We start from the raw sequence: 18,345 nt of genomic DNA on the forward strand, positions 1-18,345 counted from the left end.
TGGGACTCAGCACCCACATCTAGATGGAGATGCACAAGACAATCCCCTGCTGGGCTTGACCGTGGGTTATTTCAGGCACCTGGGAAAAGCACCTCTCCATCTCCTGTGCCGTGAATGTCAGAGCAGGAAGGGGGTTCAGTGTTCATGTCCTCACTGCTTCGTGCCCAACAGAGGCACCAAAGCAAAGCTCCGACCGTCCCCCTGCCAGAGGGGAGTGCTCCAGGCAGCAAGGGGGAAGCAGAGACCTGACTCACTGTCAGGTCAGCCAGCTCCAACACTTACCTGCTCAAATGTTTCCATGATCACAGAGTTACAGAATGACTCGCCTTGGAAGGGACCTTAAAGCCCAACTCATTCCAACCCCTCTGCCATGGGCAGGGACACCTTCCACTAGCCCAGGATGCTCCAGCCTGGCCTTGGACACTTCCAGGGATCCAGGGGCAGCCACAGCTTCTCTGGGCAACCTGGGCCAGGGCCTCCCCACCCTCCCAGCCAAGAATTCCTTCCTAATATCTAATCTACCCTAAACCCTGTCACCCTGAAGCCATCCCCCCTTGTCCCTTGCACCCCAGTGTGGCACTGTGAAGCACACAAAAGCTTGTGCTCATTTTGCTCAGTGTTTCCAGAAAAGCTGAGCAGCAAGCTTCAGCTGATTTCCAGCAGGAGCAATTACCTTTTCAGAGCTAGGGCAACACAAATCTTTTGGATAAATCATTCTTTGTATAATTCGTTGAAAAGGATTGCGTTTGTTTACACAAAGCAGCACACAAATGGGAAAAATAAAGGCAGACAGCTCTAAAAGTTGATCTTAAAAGTAAAAATGAGCCATGGATTGCAAGATAGAAGAGTGATCTTAAGAGAGCTGCAAAAGCTGTGTATTTTTTGCAATCAACAGGTAACCCTAAATACCTTTTAGGCTCTTCACTATTAAAAAAAAATTAATAAAATCAAATGTTAAATAGTCTGTACACCACTGGGCAATGAAAAAACACAGCTTCTTTCAACTACAATGCAATAGCACTTTCTAGGTGTGTTTGTTGCATCACCACTCTGCTTAACAGATATCTCCCTGTCAGAAAATAAGTCCTTTACCATAGCAAGCAATGGTCTCATTATTCCCTATGATATGTTTTCAAAGATTATTTGTTCAACTCTGTAGCTAAAAGAAGTGAACTGCTGCTCAGGAAGCAGCCAGTGCCTAAGAAACTACATCCTGCATTGGATAAAACCAACAGAAAGGTTTCCATCAGTGTCCACAACCCCTGGAGTTCAGCACAGGGCACTAAATGGTAGGCAAGAACCTGCAAGAGCAGAAGCCAGGGAGTGTGTTATTCCAAGCTCTGGTTAAAGGCTTGACCTGCTCACCCTGGGAGTGCTGAGTACACACTCTGGAAGGGCTGTTTGCTGGGCACCTTCAGCACGGAATGAGGCTCTGGGGCAATGATTAACCAGGGAACAAACACCCTCTGCTTATTCTGCTGTTGGCCTTATGCTCATCTTCCATGTGACACACTCGAAAGAAAATACGTAAATTGTGCCACTGATGTAGTGGTTTATCTATTAACTAAGGAACCTGGGTCATCAGAAACGTGCTACACCTGGCACCTTGTTTTTTGGATAGCTCCCAGTGACAGCAGCTGCTCACTTCCAGTGCCCAGGCTGCTCCTCCTCCAAGGGAGTAAGTTAAGATAGTTAAATATTCAGTACTTCATTTCAGCTGAGTCCATGGTAAAGGGCTAACAATTGAACTCCTTATGCTAAGATATGTAACCACCTGGGACACTTCCCCATTTAGCCCTTAGTATTAGCTAGGAACCATTTCACCCTTTTTTCTTTCTTCACACTTCCAGCATATTGCACAGAATAGTGCTTTTGTGGACTGCAGATACTCAGGCTTGTACCAGCAGTTCTGTTCACAGTGCCCAGGAGCTGCAAAACAACACAGCCCAAGACACAGGAGCCAGAGGACACCAGAGCTGTGCAAGCCTGTGGTCAGCAGCAGTGTGCTCAGCACCCCAGCCTGCCCTGTGTGCCAACCCTGCCCACGCCTCATCCTCCAGACACTGCTGAAAGAACCGGTCCCACAGTGGGGGGGAGCATTTGAATCACTTTTCCGATGACGTGTGAATCTAAAATAAGACAAATATAAACAGTGTGGCATCATCTTTAAAAGGCCAAGATGTCTCGGGGTCTCAGGAAGCACGTGTGCCCTCTCTGGCCCAGGCACAGTCCCATCAAGACAAACAGCACCAGTAGGTAAGGCACTCTCATGATTTAGGAAATCAGTCTCACATTTGGGGAGAACTTTGATGCAAAATTAGTGTGGAGAGCTCTAAACTTTGAGCAAACAATATAATATGATGTACTACTGGAGCTACACGCCAGCAGGAGTAAGAAAAGTTCAGATGTGCAGTTTTTTTACTGGGAAAACCTACTAAACAAACCACAACTATTATTGATCTACCACTGGAAAATGTGTCACCCAAAGGTGTGCCATGTAAATACACCAGACAGCAAAACACTCTGGCCTGTACTGGAGAGTTTTCCTTGACCAGCCCAGCTCGGATTCCGAGGCAATGAACAGATAAGCTACTCAATGTAGAAAGCCTGGATCACTGTTTGTCTTGGCTGCAGGGACAGCCTTGTGACCTGGGTTAGCCCCACTGGAGACTTCCCTCCTCCTCTGCCTGAAATGATTTTGGGGATTTAAACATTCCTCCTGATTCCTCAAAATCATTTCAGACACCTGTACGTTTCTCATAATGATCAGGTCTACAAAGAGTTATAAAGAGTGATTGTTTTATAAAATCCACCCACAACTTTTACCAACTATGCTCTGAAATATTAATTATCTTTTTTTTCAAACAACTAAACTACTGCTTATTTGGGGGACTGGGGTGGGGGGCATTATTCATCTTGGAGATGCTTTCTTTTTGAGGGGCAAGGGAGCTCCAAATATTCAAATATTTAGAATCTACAATTTAGTTTCTAAATATATGTTCACCAAACAAAAGAGAAAAGCCCATCATGACATACCATTCTGACAAAGTGTTTATTGTTTCTTCTCCCACCCTACTTCTTTATGGGAAAAAAAAAGTATTAAATGGTGAAAACAAGAAGGTTATGACACACACCAATGAAACCCAGGAAATTCAAAGCTGAAGGCTGTTGAAATATTGGTCTCAAGTTAATTCCACTGCTCTTCCTGTTTTTTATACATTGCCATGGGACTGGCAATGTCAGCCTCAACCAAGCTTCCTGGTTTGGGTCGCAGTCTGTGTAGCTTCAAAGTCACGTAAACACAGGTCACCCTTCCTGTCCTCATGCTGCTCTTCTTGATGCTCCTCCAGAGGACAATTGTTCCCTCTGACCTCTCCCAGAAACTCTTCCCTCTGATAACCCCATCATCTTCTGTCCCTGCTGACTTGCAAATTCATCAACAATGAAAAGGTTACTCTGCTTTCCCAGCCCTCTTCCCTTTCTCCATCAGACTGTCCATCACTAGCTCTCTCCTCTTACTCTGCTTATCCTGACCAGCCCCAGATTCTCCTACCCCAGCCCACCTTTAATCTTGCAGTGAGCCCCTGGGGATGAAACCTCATGACTTTGGCAGCTTTCTTGCCTGTACCTGTAAGGTTTCCACCCACCAACCCAATCCTTCTGATGTTTTTCGGTTTTCACTATTTTCTACTTCCTGCTGAAGCTCTTCTCCTTTTCTACTCCTTTCTCCCTAGCCATCTGCATAATGATCCTGGACAGACAGAAGTATTTTATATTTACAGAATGGTTTAGGTTGGAAGGGGCCTTAAAGATCATCCCATTCCAACCCTCCTGTCCCGGGCAGGGACACCTTCTACTATAAGGTGGACACCATGCACATTCCACAACACCTTCAAGATCTCTGACATTTTATGAAGGTTTGAGCAGCCTTCTCATCCCTCCCCCTTCTTCCATCTTAAATACATTTGCATTTAAGAAGGTGGACCAAGATCATCACCCCAAAAACTCCCCTATCAGCTTCTTTCCTCGAGTCCCTCAAGAGACCAGGACATATCAGCCCAAAGATAAAGAGGGAGGTTATTGATGCCACAGCCATCGACTGGCTCTTACAGCAAGGAGAAAGGTTTAAAGCCTCTCCCAGGCCAGGAAGAAAGAAGGTCCACCTTTAGCACTTCTCTAACTCACTTTTGATCCCCCAGTTGAACAGGGGATAACACCATCACAGCCAAACTTTGCTTCCTCAGCAGTCACATCAAGACCCATTTGATTACAGCTACAAAGTTTCTCCTTACTCACTGATTAATGAGTCCACAAGAACTCCTAGCAGGGGAACTCCTGAAGAAGGAAGCGTGGGCGTTTAGTTCTCCACTCTTAGTCTGCTTGTGTAAACAGTTTGTTTTCTCTCTCCTGGGGCAGTGTGTTTTGAAAGAAGAGTTTCAGAAGACAGTAAGCCTCATTTGCTGCAAGGGTGAAACTGGGTCCAAGTCCTGCCAACAGCAGACCATCCCAAACACACTGGTGGCTCCACAGACTTACCGTACTGGTCACCATATGAACAAAGGGCAGACAAAGGGTCTGGTGGTGTCACTTTTCTCCTTCTGATCTGAATCAAACGTGATCAAACCCAGAAAGTAAGGCAGCAGTCAGATGCCAGGATACTTTCCAGGTTTAATTCTTGCTGACACGCTGGTACCGAGAGGTTCCCATGCCTGCCAGCAACAAACATTAGCAATCGCTGTGTACAGGGAGCTCGGACAGAGCACACTGGGATACACGTTTACTTAGCCCTTTTACAAGTGAAAAATGAATTGGTTAACAGCAAATAAATTCCATCAGTCTCGTTCTGCAGATAATAAAGGGAAAGCTGCCAACAGGTGGAAATATTTCTTGGGGTTATATTCCACAGTTTCAAGACGTAACATGGCATTGTTTTATTGCTTCTGCATCTAGTGCCAGCTATTTTTATACAGCTTCTTTGTATAAACTCAACAACAACATGGAAAAAAACCCTTCCAAGTCTATCAGCCACTCTTAAAATAAACACCAACGAGTTCATTACTGTCTTCTGTACCTCAGCTATGATGTATTCCCTGCACAAACACAAACCCACGTCTCTGGAGAGTCACAAATCTCTTGAGTAACTTGACCTCCTCTGACTGAGCTGGGGGAACTCAATTCAGCCCTAAAATTCATTTTTTAAGTCCCAGTCTGCCTTTGTTCTAACACCATAGCAGCAAAAGGCAAACCAAGGAGAAAACAAACATCTCTCACAGTTTGTGGACCATAACTCCACGTGGACAGGAACACTGCCCTGTGTCTCCTCCAACCTGCCAAGCCCTGCCCCAGCGCCTGCTGGAGAGGGTGAACACAAACAGTGCCCCCCGAAGTGACTGCCAGCATAACGCCCAGGCACTCCAGAAATACCACGGGATGAAGTCACATTTTTCATACAGACACCAAAAAATGAGCCTGCGCTGTAACAGACCAAATATTTACCTTGACAGATCGTACCTTTTAGGAAAAACTTTGCGATAAAGTGAAATGTTTGAGGGGCCATAGTGCAAAACAGATGCTAAGGATATCTTTGCAGGGAGTTCCTGCCAAAAGGGAGGAGCTGTGCATCTATCAGTACAACAAATGTTAACCAAGAAGTTTTATGGAACCACTAAACAGAAAATCTGAACTATCCAAAGGAAAACTAGTTGCTCGTTTGATGGCGAATCTTCATTTTTCCCTCTGATCAAATAAGCTAAAAATTCCAAGCAATGAAGTTTGCAAATAAATACATACTACATAAATAAAGACCACCAACACAAGTTAGAACTGAGCCTTTCTACCTAACTCTTCAAAGATAACTTTCTAAAATTCCAATTATTTAAAAGCAGTTTACAAAGCAGCAATTGCCAAGTCTAACACATGTTCAGAGGAACACTTTGTGATATGAGTTTTACTGCAAGCCACTATTTAAGTCAATCAAGTTCAAGCTACAGCAGTAAAATCTTCAGATTTTTCACTCACACCTCCCAAAGCTGAATTCTTGTCCACCTCCAGAACCACCATCGTTTTCACAGCTGTCTCTAGACAAATGCTAGTAAAATCTAATTACAAAGCTGTGGCCCAGGTGCAGACACAAGTTAAATAACCCAGAGCATCCTGAAGGTTCCCAGACATGCAAACCAGACAGTTATGGCCCTTAGCAAACACACCACAAAACCCCCAGATTCCTTCTCCCGAGCTGCTCAGGGTGTCCAAAATATGGTTTTCCATCTTGCATTAACTACCAAGGACACTGTGAGTAAATTATTCTTTTTTAAACCCCTGGCTGTAGCTAAAATAGCTTATTACAACATTTACTGAGGGCTGACATTTCATAGTTGCCAATATCTAACTGCTTTCCTGAGAAATTACAGTTTCAGCAAATTATGCAGCACAAAGTATGCCAAGGCCTCAGCTGGCAGAAGGATGCATGTTTATTTTTGTGATGGTTATGGTTTTGGTTTGTTGTTGCATTAAAAAAAAAAAAAAGAAGAAAAGAAAATGAAAAGAGATAAATTCAGTTTAAAAAACTTAGCTTCTCTGCAAAAAGTGGTGACCAGTTTCCCACACGAGCACATCCAAAACTGGCAGCACAGTCACCCCCAAATGCATTTAAATATCTTTCGGCACATGCTCAAAAATCTTCACCCAATTAAGAGAAGATATTAACCAAAGGATTTAGAGGAAGACAAGGCTACAGATCCACGGGTAAGTTAAGGAAGGCAATGTCAGCAAATGCAATGCATGTCACGTGTGAAAGCACAACCAGTAAGGCTTTGGGTTATTTCCATGTTGGAACTATGTTTCAACACAGTCAGCATCGAGAAGCCCTGGAGTTAATTCCTGGAAAGCACAGATTTGTATTCACCAAATATAAAGCAGAAGCCAAAGACATTATTTTGGATTAAAAAAAAAAAAAACAAGAAGAAAAAAAAAATTAGAGAACCATTTAGAAGCCCAAAAAGTCGCTGGTTGTTGTGGGGCTTTTTCTTTTCCCTTACAAGCCACTTGTGAGACCTTGTTTAGAGCACTGTGTTTAGTCCTGGGCATGTGGCCAGATGACATTCACATTCTGGAGCTGGTGGAATGAGGAGGAAGAATAGTTTTAGGCTTTTTTCTTTTGTGGATTTTTTTTTTTTTGCGAAAAGCCCCTCAGAACAGAGTTATGTCTGCCTCTAAGATGTATACATGAGACTGGGAGAGATGACTTAACATCTCTCACCAGAGTCAATTTTCAGTGCTCTGCTGGTTGTAATGGAGCAACAGCAATCTGCAGCTAAAGATCCGTCTCTTAGTTTTTCAATACCATACAAAATGACCCAGTGCTTTCAGACTTCTCAGAAGTCAGGAAGACAACACCTATTTCTGTGCAAAGCAGGACTTTAGAGACAAGTCATGGATAAGACATCTTCCGAGAACATTCTCTTGGAAACCCCGTTCCACGACTGGGAAGAAAAAAGCACTTCCCTTGCCTCATCCAACTCTCTTCTATACACAGTCTTCACAGAGCAGAATCCTCTGTGGCACAGCATCATCACCTGTCTTCTCACACAACACCCAACACAAATGGGCTCACTAATTCCAAATAACATGACAATTACACACCACAAAATACTTATTCTTGCCACAGGACTGGTGGGAGTCCAATAACTTCCTTTTGCTACTTTCACTTCATCATGGTGAGATCTTCATATTTCCCTTCCATACTCGTGCTGATGGTAAAATCCCTACCAGCTCCAAAGGGAGCAGTGCAGCATTAATGCTCAGTAATTTTCACCTGAACTAATTGTTTAGATCAACATTTCCTAAAAACTAGAACGAACCTACTGCCATAACGTGACTGCAGCTCCACAATGTCTTTTCCTTTCTGTGCAGTTTCTCTGTGCTGATCTCAAGGCAGAAATATGGCTTTAGCCATCCCGTAAAATTCTCAGTTTTATTTACAAGAGTTGACCGTGGGCTCTACATACGTAGACTCCTAAAAACTACAAAGGCAACCAAAAGTTACAAGTATAAAACCAAGCTCTTGGGCCTGATCCAGCATTCAAAAGACATACCTCTGCCAGGTAAGTGTCACACGGGGCCCAAACCAAAAGCAGGATCAGACCACTTACACACTTCAGACCCCACAGCCAAGAATGTGAAGTGACAGCAGCCACCCTTTCACAAACAAACCCTGTCATAGCTCACAGCAGCTGACACAAAGAAAATTCCATGCCCCTGCCAGCTCTTTCTCTTCGTCCTGCTCCAGCTGCAAACGTTCAAGACTCCTAAACAAGCATGGTAAGCTGAACCAGCGCCCCTTAGGACCGGGTAACCACAGGTGGTAGAATATTGGGTACCAGTGATGTCCTACTCTCGATCCCAAGCACCACAAATGCCAAGAAGTGGATGTGACATCCTTTCTAGCTGCCAGTAACGTGCCCCATAAGAAGACAAGGGATAACTGTATTGCATTAAGTGTCTTGCTGTAGCATTTTATGTGTGAGGAATAATCTACTTTCAGTGTTCTGAACTAAGACACACACTGGAAATTAGAGCCTCGTATCCATCTGACTCATACTACATCACCTCTGTGCTTTGTTACACAGTGACTCGATTTAACACAGGGTTCCAAATATTTCGCTACACTTCCATCCCCTCTTGTGATAGGCACTACTAATTGGATGATAAACGACCCAAGCAAAATAAATGGTAACTGGCAACTCTTGACTGTACTTAGCATTCTCCTCACACAACTCTCTACTAAGGAATTTTAGAGGGTTTTTTTGAGACACATCTTGATAAATCTCCAGTTGCAGATTAGAGGTACATAAACCTCTTATTCTTGAGCTCTGTGTGGTATGCCAAGTATTTATCAGAGCCACAGGCAAGTCCTGCACAACCACAGAGCCCGCAACACATTTAACCAGAGAACCAGTTTTCCTTACGTTGCTCCACTCAGTGTTTGAAGTCACTTTATCTGGAAGGTAAGACCAGGATTTTGCTGCTGAGCCCCCTTCTCCTCCTCATACAGAGCCCCTTCGTGACTGTACAGGGCTAATAAGCCCTGTAAGGGTTATCCATGCTAAGATGTTAAGAACAGAACTGAGACCACATCTGCTGCATGCAGTACTCCAGCAACCCCCTCCTGCTGGCGGGAGATGAATTACCTCGCTCAGCCCCACGATGTGACAGCCACATTAGCACAGAACAGCAGTGCTTTAACTGCCACAGTAAGGACACTGTTCTGCCCTTTTTCTCTTGTTTGTTTGAAAGCAGTAAGTCTCTTCTGAAAAATTTGGTCACTCTACTGCTCACTCCATGTCTCAGGAACTACGGCTTGGACTAGTTTTACAAATAACTCAGAAATGCCCCCAACACTTTAGTAAAAGAGCCAGTGGGGCCTCAGAGGTGGAGTGAGAGACATCGAGCTGGCTGGGAGCGCAATAGGGTGACAGAGGGACCCACCAGTCACCCACAAGAGCCCCCCAACACACCTTATCCAGCTGTGCCCGCAGATCCCTGCCCAGTATGGCCTCGTCCCACTTCTTCCTGCTCATCTAATTAAATATTCAGATCCCCAGTAAGCAATTAATATTTTTAAGGCTAAAACTAATTAAACTCAACATAGATCTGGCCCGAGGAAAGGCAAGAGCTCACTTCCATGGCTATACTGGTACACTTTTATCACAGCAGAACACAGAATTACTCACGGAGTCGGTGCAGACACAGCTGAATTGAAGGCAGAGCTGTTGCAGAGTGGCAGAATCATGGCTTGAGTCCTTGCCAGTCCCAGCACTGCCCCATCAGCCTTACAGCCCCCACACACCTCTGCAGGTACCATTAACTCCAGTCGCCAGACAAGCACCTCAGCGGTTACCCCAATCTAACCCCGATGGAGAACGGGCTCCGGCAAGCACAGTCCTGTTCGCCCCCGGGGCTTTTGCCCTTGTAAAAATACCTGCTGGAAATCATGTTTTGCTCACTCCTCATCAACACAGCTGTGCTGGCGAAGGCACAGAAGATGTTCCTTACGTAAAAGGGCTTAAGAGCTACACTTTAGGAAAGAAGCAAATAAAACAAATAGGAGGTGAGTAGCCTGGAAGGACGAGAAGACGAACCAAAGCTAACCAAGTACACCTTTCTGCTCTTCTACATCTACCAAATCGCATCCGTGTGCCCTAAAAGAAACTTTTATCACAACGCTTGCAATGAAATATTTCAGAAGACACAGCAAGATACACGTTTCATCCCCCTCTTCCGGGCCCCGGGAGCCCCTGTTCCAGCCAGGAAGGGGAGAGGGGGCTCGGACCGAGTGCTCCTCGTGGAGCCGGGATGGGCTCCTGCCCCGGCAGTGCCCGGGGCCGGGGCCGCGACACCGGAGGGGACAGGGAGGTGGTGGGACGCACACGAGCAGTGTCCCGCGGGGACCGGGGAAGGGGCCGGGAGCAGCGGCTGCGGCCGGGGCGGAGGGCGACGCTGCCCCGCGGGCTCGTCTGGGCCCGGCCCGGCCGCTCCCGCGGCGCTTTCGGCCCCCGCGGCCCTGGCCGGCCGCGACCCCCGCGCCTCACCCCCGCCCCGCAGCCCAGCCCAGCCCAGCCCAGCCCAGCTCACCTCCCGCCCGGCGGCGGCAGCGCTGTCCGGAGCCGGCCCGGCCGCCCGGGGAAGCGCCGCCGCTCCGCTCCCCGTCCCCCGCTCCGCTCCCCGACCGGCTGCCCCGGGCCGGGCCTGCGCCTGCGCCGCGCCCGCACCGCCCTCCCACCCACGGGGGCGGGACCGCGGCCGCCACCGCACGGGCCGGGGCAGGGCCGGGACCGCGACCCGCACGGGCCGGGGCTGGGTCGGGAACGGGACAGTGACCCGCACGGGCCGGGACAGGACAGGGCCGGGACCGCGACCGCGACCCGCACGGGCCGGAGCAGGGCCGGGAACGGGGCAGTGACCCGCAGGGGCAGGGCTGGGAACGGGGCAGTGACCCGCACGGGCCGGGGCCGGGGCCGAGGCCGAGCCAGGGCACCCCGCGTTGGGAGCAGCCCCAGCTCACGGCCGGCAGGACGGTGCCGGGGCGGCTCCGCCACCAGGGCCCCGTCCCAGCGCGGTTACCTGCTCGGGGGCCGGGGTCTCCTTCCCGCAGACCGCTCCTCGTCACCAGGATCCGTCCCGCGGGATCGGGTCACCGACTTGGGCCAAGGGGCTGGATAAGATAAATCACAGCATCGATGCCGTTAAAATGTGCATTTTCCAAAGCTCGTTCCAGGATCCCTGCACTTCAGTGTTTCACAAGTTAACTAGAATTATTCCAGTGCAAGTTATTTAAGTAACAAAACAATGAGAACAACATTTCCCTTCCATTCTGGCAGCTGCCTCCTCTGTAAAGTGTCCATTAAAAATGCCAGTGACCACAGCGAGGAGGCAGGTGCTGTGCCAAGCCTGGTTAGGAACACATTCAAAGACACGCAGCAGCAGCAGCAAAGTCTGCTTAAAGGGGGTATAAGCAATTCCAAAATCCAGACCATTAAAATGAAAGTGGATACCTACCTAGGGTTGAGGAAGCAGGATGAAGGAATGCTGTCTTATTTCCAAGAGGGTGATACTTATATTAATCCACAGTCTCCATGAAAGTTGCCATTAATCTTGAGCAGCTGAGCAGCTTCTGTTGCTGCAGTTTTCATGCAACCTATAGCTGCCTTTTGACACAAAGGTGGGAAACTTTCCTGGCATGAGCTGGAGGCAGCCAAAGCAATCCTTCTTGCCAGTTGTGACAGCAGTGGTGAGTTCTGCAAGCTGTCTCCAGGGTCTCTGAAACTTGCTCCACCTGCATAAATACCACACAGAACTGTGACATTACAGTGCATTTATCACAAGTTGTGTCACAACTGACAACTGGAAGCTGCTGGTTTTTATTCAGGCAGCCTAGAAGATGGTACTGAAGTCCAGCTTTGCAGTGCCTGGCTTGGCAGAGCTATCGGAGCTCTTGGCCACCCTCACAGAGAGGAGGGGAGCCACTGCTGCCCCCCAAAAGCATTTAAGAGCAGTTGACTGAGGTGCCTGCCAGCCATAGAGCAAAACAAGAGCAAACAGGGCAGTAAACAAGAGGCAGGTTAGGATATAGGCAGCCCTGCCAAACTGGAGCAGAACTGACCGCTAAGGACTGGAGGAAATTCACTGGAAAAGCCTTTGCCACATAAAGCCTTTGAAGAACCTAAAGTCTGGGGTCAAGTTTCATGGCTTGTGTTTCTCATTTATCCCTGACTGACAGCCCTCCCCTCAATCCAGCTGCGAGTTGGAGCTGGGCTTGGCATGATTTTCTATACATACAGTAAGCCTGAAGAACAGCAGTTTTTCCCAAGCCCTGAACGGCTGGGCTGTATTTCCCATCATGTGGGTGTGGGGCAGACACCAATGCATAGGCAGAAGGCTTTAAGCACTAGTGGGATGCCCCAGAGCACTTGTCTAGTCTGGACAAGGCTGGCACATAGCTTTCCCCAAGCTGCTACTTTGCTGTATTATATACCCTGGAGACATGAGGGAAGCTTTCTCATGGAATTTGGTTTTGACTGAGCCTGGGCACTGTGTACTTTAGCTATAAAAATCACATCGTGAGTACAAAGGAGAACAGTGTTACTGGGATGGATCTTCAACCTCCTGAGTGTATTGAAGGGATAGAAAACAGATGCGTTTATCTGTTGTCACACTGTGGCAATGGCAGCAAGGAGCAGCAACTATTAATTCCCTCAGCTAGCTTCTCTCATGGGAGCCAAGATTCCTACATCAAGAGACTTTCCTCTTGCACTGGCTCCTGTCTTAGATGCCTGTCACACTGCTGTGAGCTCTGTGGGAGCGAGAAGAGAAACTACAGCACCTTTTTACAGGACAGACAGATGAGCTGCGGGGCTCTCTCTCCTGCAAGCTGAACGCACTGCTGCTGCACTACAGGCATACCTGTGCCATCTCCCAGCCATGGAGGTGCATCCACCCCCAGCCTCTGATGATTTCAGAGTGATCTCTTCTCACCTGAAAACATGATGTGTGTTTCAGCTTATAGCATGTGACAGCAATTACTTCAGTACATTCAAATTCTCACCCCTGGCAGTATTATGCACATTACACTTCGGCCGTCAGGCTGCATTTCTTGTTCTGATTTGCACTCAGCTGTGTTTTATAGCAAGGGAGGAGAGAGATGGGAATCAAACTGCATGAAGGAAGGCACAACAAAAACTGGTTAAGAGCACAACAGACTAAGATATTTAGGTTAGTTTTCCTAATTACCTTTTCATGCAGTGAGCAGAGGAGACATAATGACACACATGGAAAGAAAAAAACCACCAAACCAACCCACTAACCAGCAAGTGAACAAAACCCCACAGAGCTGAACCAACTAGTTTTTCTGCAAGACTAGTTTTTGGTAGCAAGGCTGGTATTGGGATCCTGAGTTGTTCTGTGCTCAGGCATGACCTGCCGTGGACAGTGAGGCAGAATCCCACCTTGTTCCGCCTCTTCCCCTTCCCTCAGCTTTGGCCCATGAAAGTAGATCTGGCCAGCAGCTTTTCAACACTCCCTCACATCAGTCCTCTGTGCTGGGGCTCTGATGAGAGATCTGACAGCACCTAGTCTTCCTGACAGCCAGGAAATGACTAAGTGGAAAAGCTGCATTTCCAGCTCAGCAGCGCTTACTTTTTACCTTCCCTTTCTTTAATTTTCAAGTATTTTTTTGAAAGCAATTACTAAATAAAATATGTCTCCATACAGGGATGTGTGAGCACTTTGACATCTCAGCTCCCAGAGAGTGTGTGGACCAGAACCCCAAGTTTCTCAGAAAGCCCTTGCAGAGTGCAGACCTAGTAATGCAAAGACACCACACACATCCTGCCCTCTCTGAGCACTGTGTAAGATGTGAGGGCCATGGCATCTGATCCACCTCCTCACCAGCAGCCTCACTGGATCAGGGAGCAAGAAGGGGAGGTGTAAGAACAAGCCTCCAGCTGCCAATTAGAGCTCATTCCACCTCTGTATCTGCCAAAAGCTATTCCATTCTCTACAGCCTGAGCCAAAGTAACATGAGAGTAGTGATGAGACCTCGGTCCAGGGAGACAATGACTGCCAGACACTAGCTGTGAGTAATCCTCAGGAACTTGGGAAGGATCACAGCCATGTTCTGATCCCAACACTGAACCCACATCTTTTTTTATGTGACACTCTGTGGGTAGGAGAGAATGGGGGTAGGGCCTGTGTTTGGCTAACTGCTTCCTCAGCCCACCTGCATTCAGCATCACTGGTGCCATCTCAGACCCAGCACTGAAGCACAGCAACTTGAGTTGATCCAAGTCTGGACATCAGTTTTAAAGCACTTGGAAGTATCAGGTACCAAATAAACCAGCCCCTGCCTTCTCTGTGGTGGATGGGGTCCTGGCACACGAGAGCATGCTCCCATCACCTTCCAAAACACACAGGCTGGCATTCCCAGTCCTTCTTGCACAACCGTCTTAACTTGCAGGAAAGTAATGACTGTGAGTCCTCCTTTCATCTTTACGCTATCAAAGAACTAAAAAGACAGTGTTTGTAGCCTGGCTGTAAAACTGTTTGCTAAATAATCTGTGCTTCACATGTCCAGTTACAATGAAAAGTGACAGACACCATACCAATTTATGGGACAACAGATCACCAGGGAGAACTCTGATGAACCAATTATTTGTCACTTCAGCATCGTGTTTAAACAGTGCACTGTTTAAGTAGACACTGTAAAAATTTAGTTACCAATGCACTTTCTGCTTCTTAATTAACACTGTTAACATCTAACCCTTGTTTCCCCAGACTTGCAGTGCCTCACTATGCAGGAGTGTGCGTGCATTTTTGTGCCCATAAGCACTACTGTTCTAAGCTCTTGGCAGCCACACCAGACCACTGTGAACCTGGAGGAGAACCAGGCCCCCTCTTTGCTCAGATAGCAACAAGAATGCCATTAGTCAAGGGGAGGGGAAAGAATGCTCGTAGCTTTGTTAAAAGCTCTTGTCTTTACTAGTAAAAGCATTAACATTTCCCCGTGTGTTTTCAAGTTATAGTCAAGTATTTTTTGCCTTCAGTTTGAAGCTGGTTGTAAAAACAACAAAATCACACAAGGCCAGTAACTTGAGGATCACCAGCTCTAAGTGTAACTCTCAGAGAAGAGGGCAGAAGCTGGCTGGTCCAGAAGCTGCTGTGCAGCCTTGGGAGTTTAAAGAATGTCCTGAGACTGATTGGAGAGTTAAAGCACTTGCTGTTCTCCGGGGGGGGGGCAGAGTCTAAAGTGCCACTAAATATTGCTACCATTCCTTAGAAAGGCCAAGCATGATGAGGTCAAACGGTATGAAGCAGGAGGACAAGACAGTGGGTAAAATGTATCACGTGTGAGCCCGGGTTCGTTACTGCCACAGACGTCCACCAGAGCCAGCAGGTTCTTACCTCGTATTTGGCACTTCAGCCTGGAGAGAGCTGTGTCAGCCAGGAGCGAGGACAGAGCTGCAGCTGGGCCAGGTTCTTGAGATGTTTTCAGTTAATGCAGACCAGTGTTCTACAGGCAGCTTGGTTTCAACAAGAGAACCTCAGTAACACACTAAGTAGCTTTTGAATAAGGATGACGAGATCTGGCCTGTTAGGTTTAGCATTTCAATCTACTGCCTAAATGTATCGTGGCTCTAATCACAGCCAGGGTGGATTCTTCCAGTAGCTGAAGATTAGAGAGACCACTGATAATGCCTGCTGTGCTGCACAGATGAAAGCTAACAGGAGGATTTCAGGAGGAACTAAGGTATATACAGAAACTCACTATGTTCCAGTTGAGACAAAACTATCCATTAAAAACTGACAGGAGCATAGTTCAGAAAACTGGAAGCAGATATTGAAAATGAGCACGTCCCAACAGGCCTAATGCAGAGGTGATTAACCAGTTATTAATATTCAGCCCAGGAAGGTCTGTCACTAAGGATGGATAGCACTCCTGTTGGTAACTGTAAAGCTCTATGCCCTAGATGGCATTGCTCTGCAACATTAGAAAATACACTTCTATCCAAGCCCTCCCTGCAGCCAGCATAGAAGAATTTTAGGCAGGACAAGTGTTGATTTAAGTTCACATAAAAAGCAGAGCTCTCTTTTTAAAATGTTACTTGTTTTGAGACATTTCCACTGCAGCTGATATATTAATTATGCCACTTATTTTTTTCCCCATTATTCTTTAAAGGCTCACTTGTAAAATCTTCTTGTGTGAGCAGCTTGAAGTGGTTTCACTGCACCTGCCGTCTCCAGACTGTGGCATTCAATTGTTTTTGTTCATTCTGTGCTACTCTTCTCTAGCGATTTGGTTGGCACTGCAAAGCCTCACGCCAGGCACAGAGCACCGCTTGTTCCCGACACTCGGGGGCTGAGGATCAGCCTCCTCCTCCTCTCTGAATGCTCAGCCTGCTCAAAGCTGCCGGGCAGGAAGGGGGAAGACACCCAACTGTGCCAAGAAGGCCGATCCTCATTGCAGCAGGGAGGGAAAATGCACAAAATCCACGTACCTGCAGTTCCTCCCAGGTCCCGGGTCTCCGTTCTGCCCTTCCAAGGCACAGCCCCCCGCTGCCTCTGCTTCAGCTTTTGGGAAAGCACCATGTGCTGGGAGTACCTGTGTGCATCCACCTCCCAGTGCCAAGGACTGGGAGCAGCAGTCTCAGGAGCTGTGCAGCCCAGCAGCAACTTGAAGGCTGCCCCATTTTAGGCAGCCAAATAGTTTTATTTTGGCACTAACAGCTCTAACCATTAATCAGCTGTTTTCCAAGGAGCAGCTGACATGTCCAGGATTCCATGTCCTAACATGCTCGTGCAAGGATGGGAGAAACCTCAGGTGGGAAGTCTCACCTGGAGCTGGGAGATGCCTGCACCAACCCCTGAGGGCTGTGACAGAGCTGGATGGAAACGCCTCAGCCTTCCTGAGATGCACAACCCCACTGCTTCAGGACACCAGGCAGCCCCTCGTCCTGCCCTGCAATCACACACTCCTTCTGGTGGAATAAACAGGCCAAAGTCAACTGGGCAGAGCCAGGAGGGAGATTATTATCTGCAACTTAGAGAAAACAGATCTCTTATTTCAAAGCAAATAGCTTTTGGGGTAGCAAAGGCACAAGTCTGGCCTCTGTAAAGCAAGCCAGAAGTGACCTTCAAAGGGAATATAAATAGGATTTGTGCTCTAGTTTTGTATCTTTATGATGGATAAAGATGGCCAGGTGGGAGAGAACAGTTAGTTTTCTTTTCACTACTTTGTACTTGTGCTCTGATGCATCTTTTTTTTTTTTGTTCTGCACTAAGAATCCACATCTTTGCTTAGGCAGGGTTTATGATGGCTGAGGAGTAATGCAAAGACAACATAGAACAGCTTCTAAAAAAGCAAAAGTGAATACATGAAGATGAATATGTACTCATCCATACCTCCACCAGTGAAAGCAATGATGGCTTGCCTTCACACTCAGATTTCCCTAACTTTAATGAAAGTGGTCAGAAATTCAATTACTCCCTGATCTCTGAAAACCAATCTCTAACTTTCCAGGTTGCAAGTTACACCAAATTTTTCTAAAGTGAAGTAATCACAAGGCAGACTCAAAAAGGATGCATATTTGGCATATCACTGTGGCAGGGGGTAAGGAGTGAGAGTATCTTCAGATTCCAACAACCAACTGGAACTGCTCCAAATTGTGACAAGCAGCAAGATTATCTTTGAACCAGAAAATGAGTAATGGGGAATTATCTACAGAGACGCAGCATCTGTATGGATTCCAACATATGTTTTGGGTTGCCAGCACGCAGAGTTGGAAAGCAAACAATCACACCAATGGAAAATATTTTCAAGACCACTGCTGGGCCTGCACTGATGAAAGACATTTTCTGCATTAACATCAAAGGCTGCACCTCATCTCTGCCCTCCTGGACAGAGGTGCAGGATCAGCATGTGTGCTTTTCCTGCACTGCAGGACTCCTCTGCACCTGGAAATAGCTGGGCACATGTAAGTAAACACCCTGCCTAAGATACACCACTGCTTCTCGTGGACACGGTGGGCACGTCAGAAGAAACAGATCATTTTGTCAGCAGCTGTTACAAAGACATAAGCAAAAGGGGTTTAGGTGAGGTAGCCAGACCCAATTACAGGCCTTTTCATTCAAGGATCTCAGCATCTTCTGTCAGGGAAAGTATAATGGGAAGGGGGGTCAGCTGAAGTGTCCCAACCGTCTCATGGGATGAGGCAGAAGGAAGTCACCAAGAGAGGCTGAGTTAGGGGGGAAATTGCAGCTTCTTCTCAGCTGGTGCAGGGTAGAAAAGCAGCA

The 18,345-nt window shown here is 47.3% G+C and overlaps 1 protein-coding gene and 1 long non-coding RNA gene across 3 annotated transcripts in view; both read right to left on the minus strand.

The window, feature by feature from the left end:
• RIN2 (Ras and Rab interactor 2) overlaps window positions 1-10,685 on the minus strand; it is a 57,240-nt gene extending 46,555 nt beyond the window's left edge. Inside the window, 1 exon segment of the mRNA XM_032682413.1 lies at window positions 10,633-10,685. The gene's annotated coding sequence lies outside the window, so the exon portion shown is untranslated.
• Window positions 10,686-13,629: 2,944 nt separating this feature from the next.
• LOC116784155 lies at window positions 13,630-17,468 on the minus strand. Of its 2 annotated transcripts, none has more exons than XR_004355979.1 (3): window positions 16,551-17,468; window positions 15,457-16,459; window positions 13,630-14,549 (listed from the first exon to the last, which is right to left on the minus strand). It is a non-coding gene; the product is annotated as an uncharacterized LOC116784155 (long non-coding RNA). The 2 variants fall into 2 exon arrangements; XR_004355978.1 differs by lacking the exon at window positions 13,630-14,549 and having other exon boundaries at window positions 15,164-15,575; window positions 16,238-16,459.
• Between the last annotated feature and the right edge of the window lie 877 nt (window positions 17,469-18,345).

This window comes from Chiroxiphia lanceolata, chromosome 3 (genome assembly GCF_009829145.1).
Source record: "Chiroxiphia lanceolata isolate bChiLan1 chromosome 3, bChiLan1.pri, whole genome shotgun sequence".
NCBI classification, from domain to species: Eukaryota; Metazoa; Chordata; class Aves; order Passeriformes; family Pipridae; genus Chiroxiphia; species Chiroxiphia lanceolata.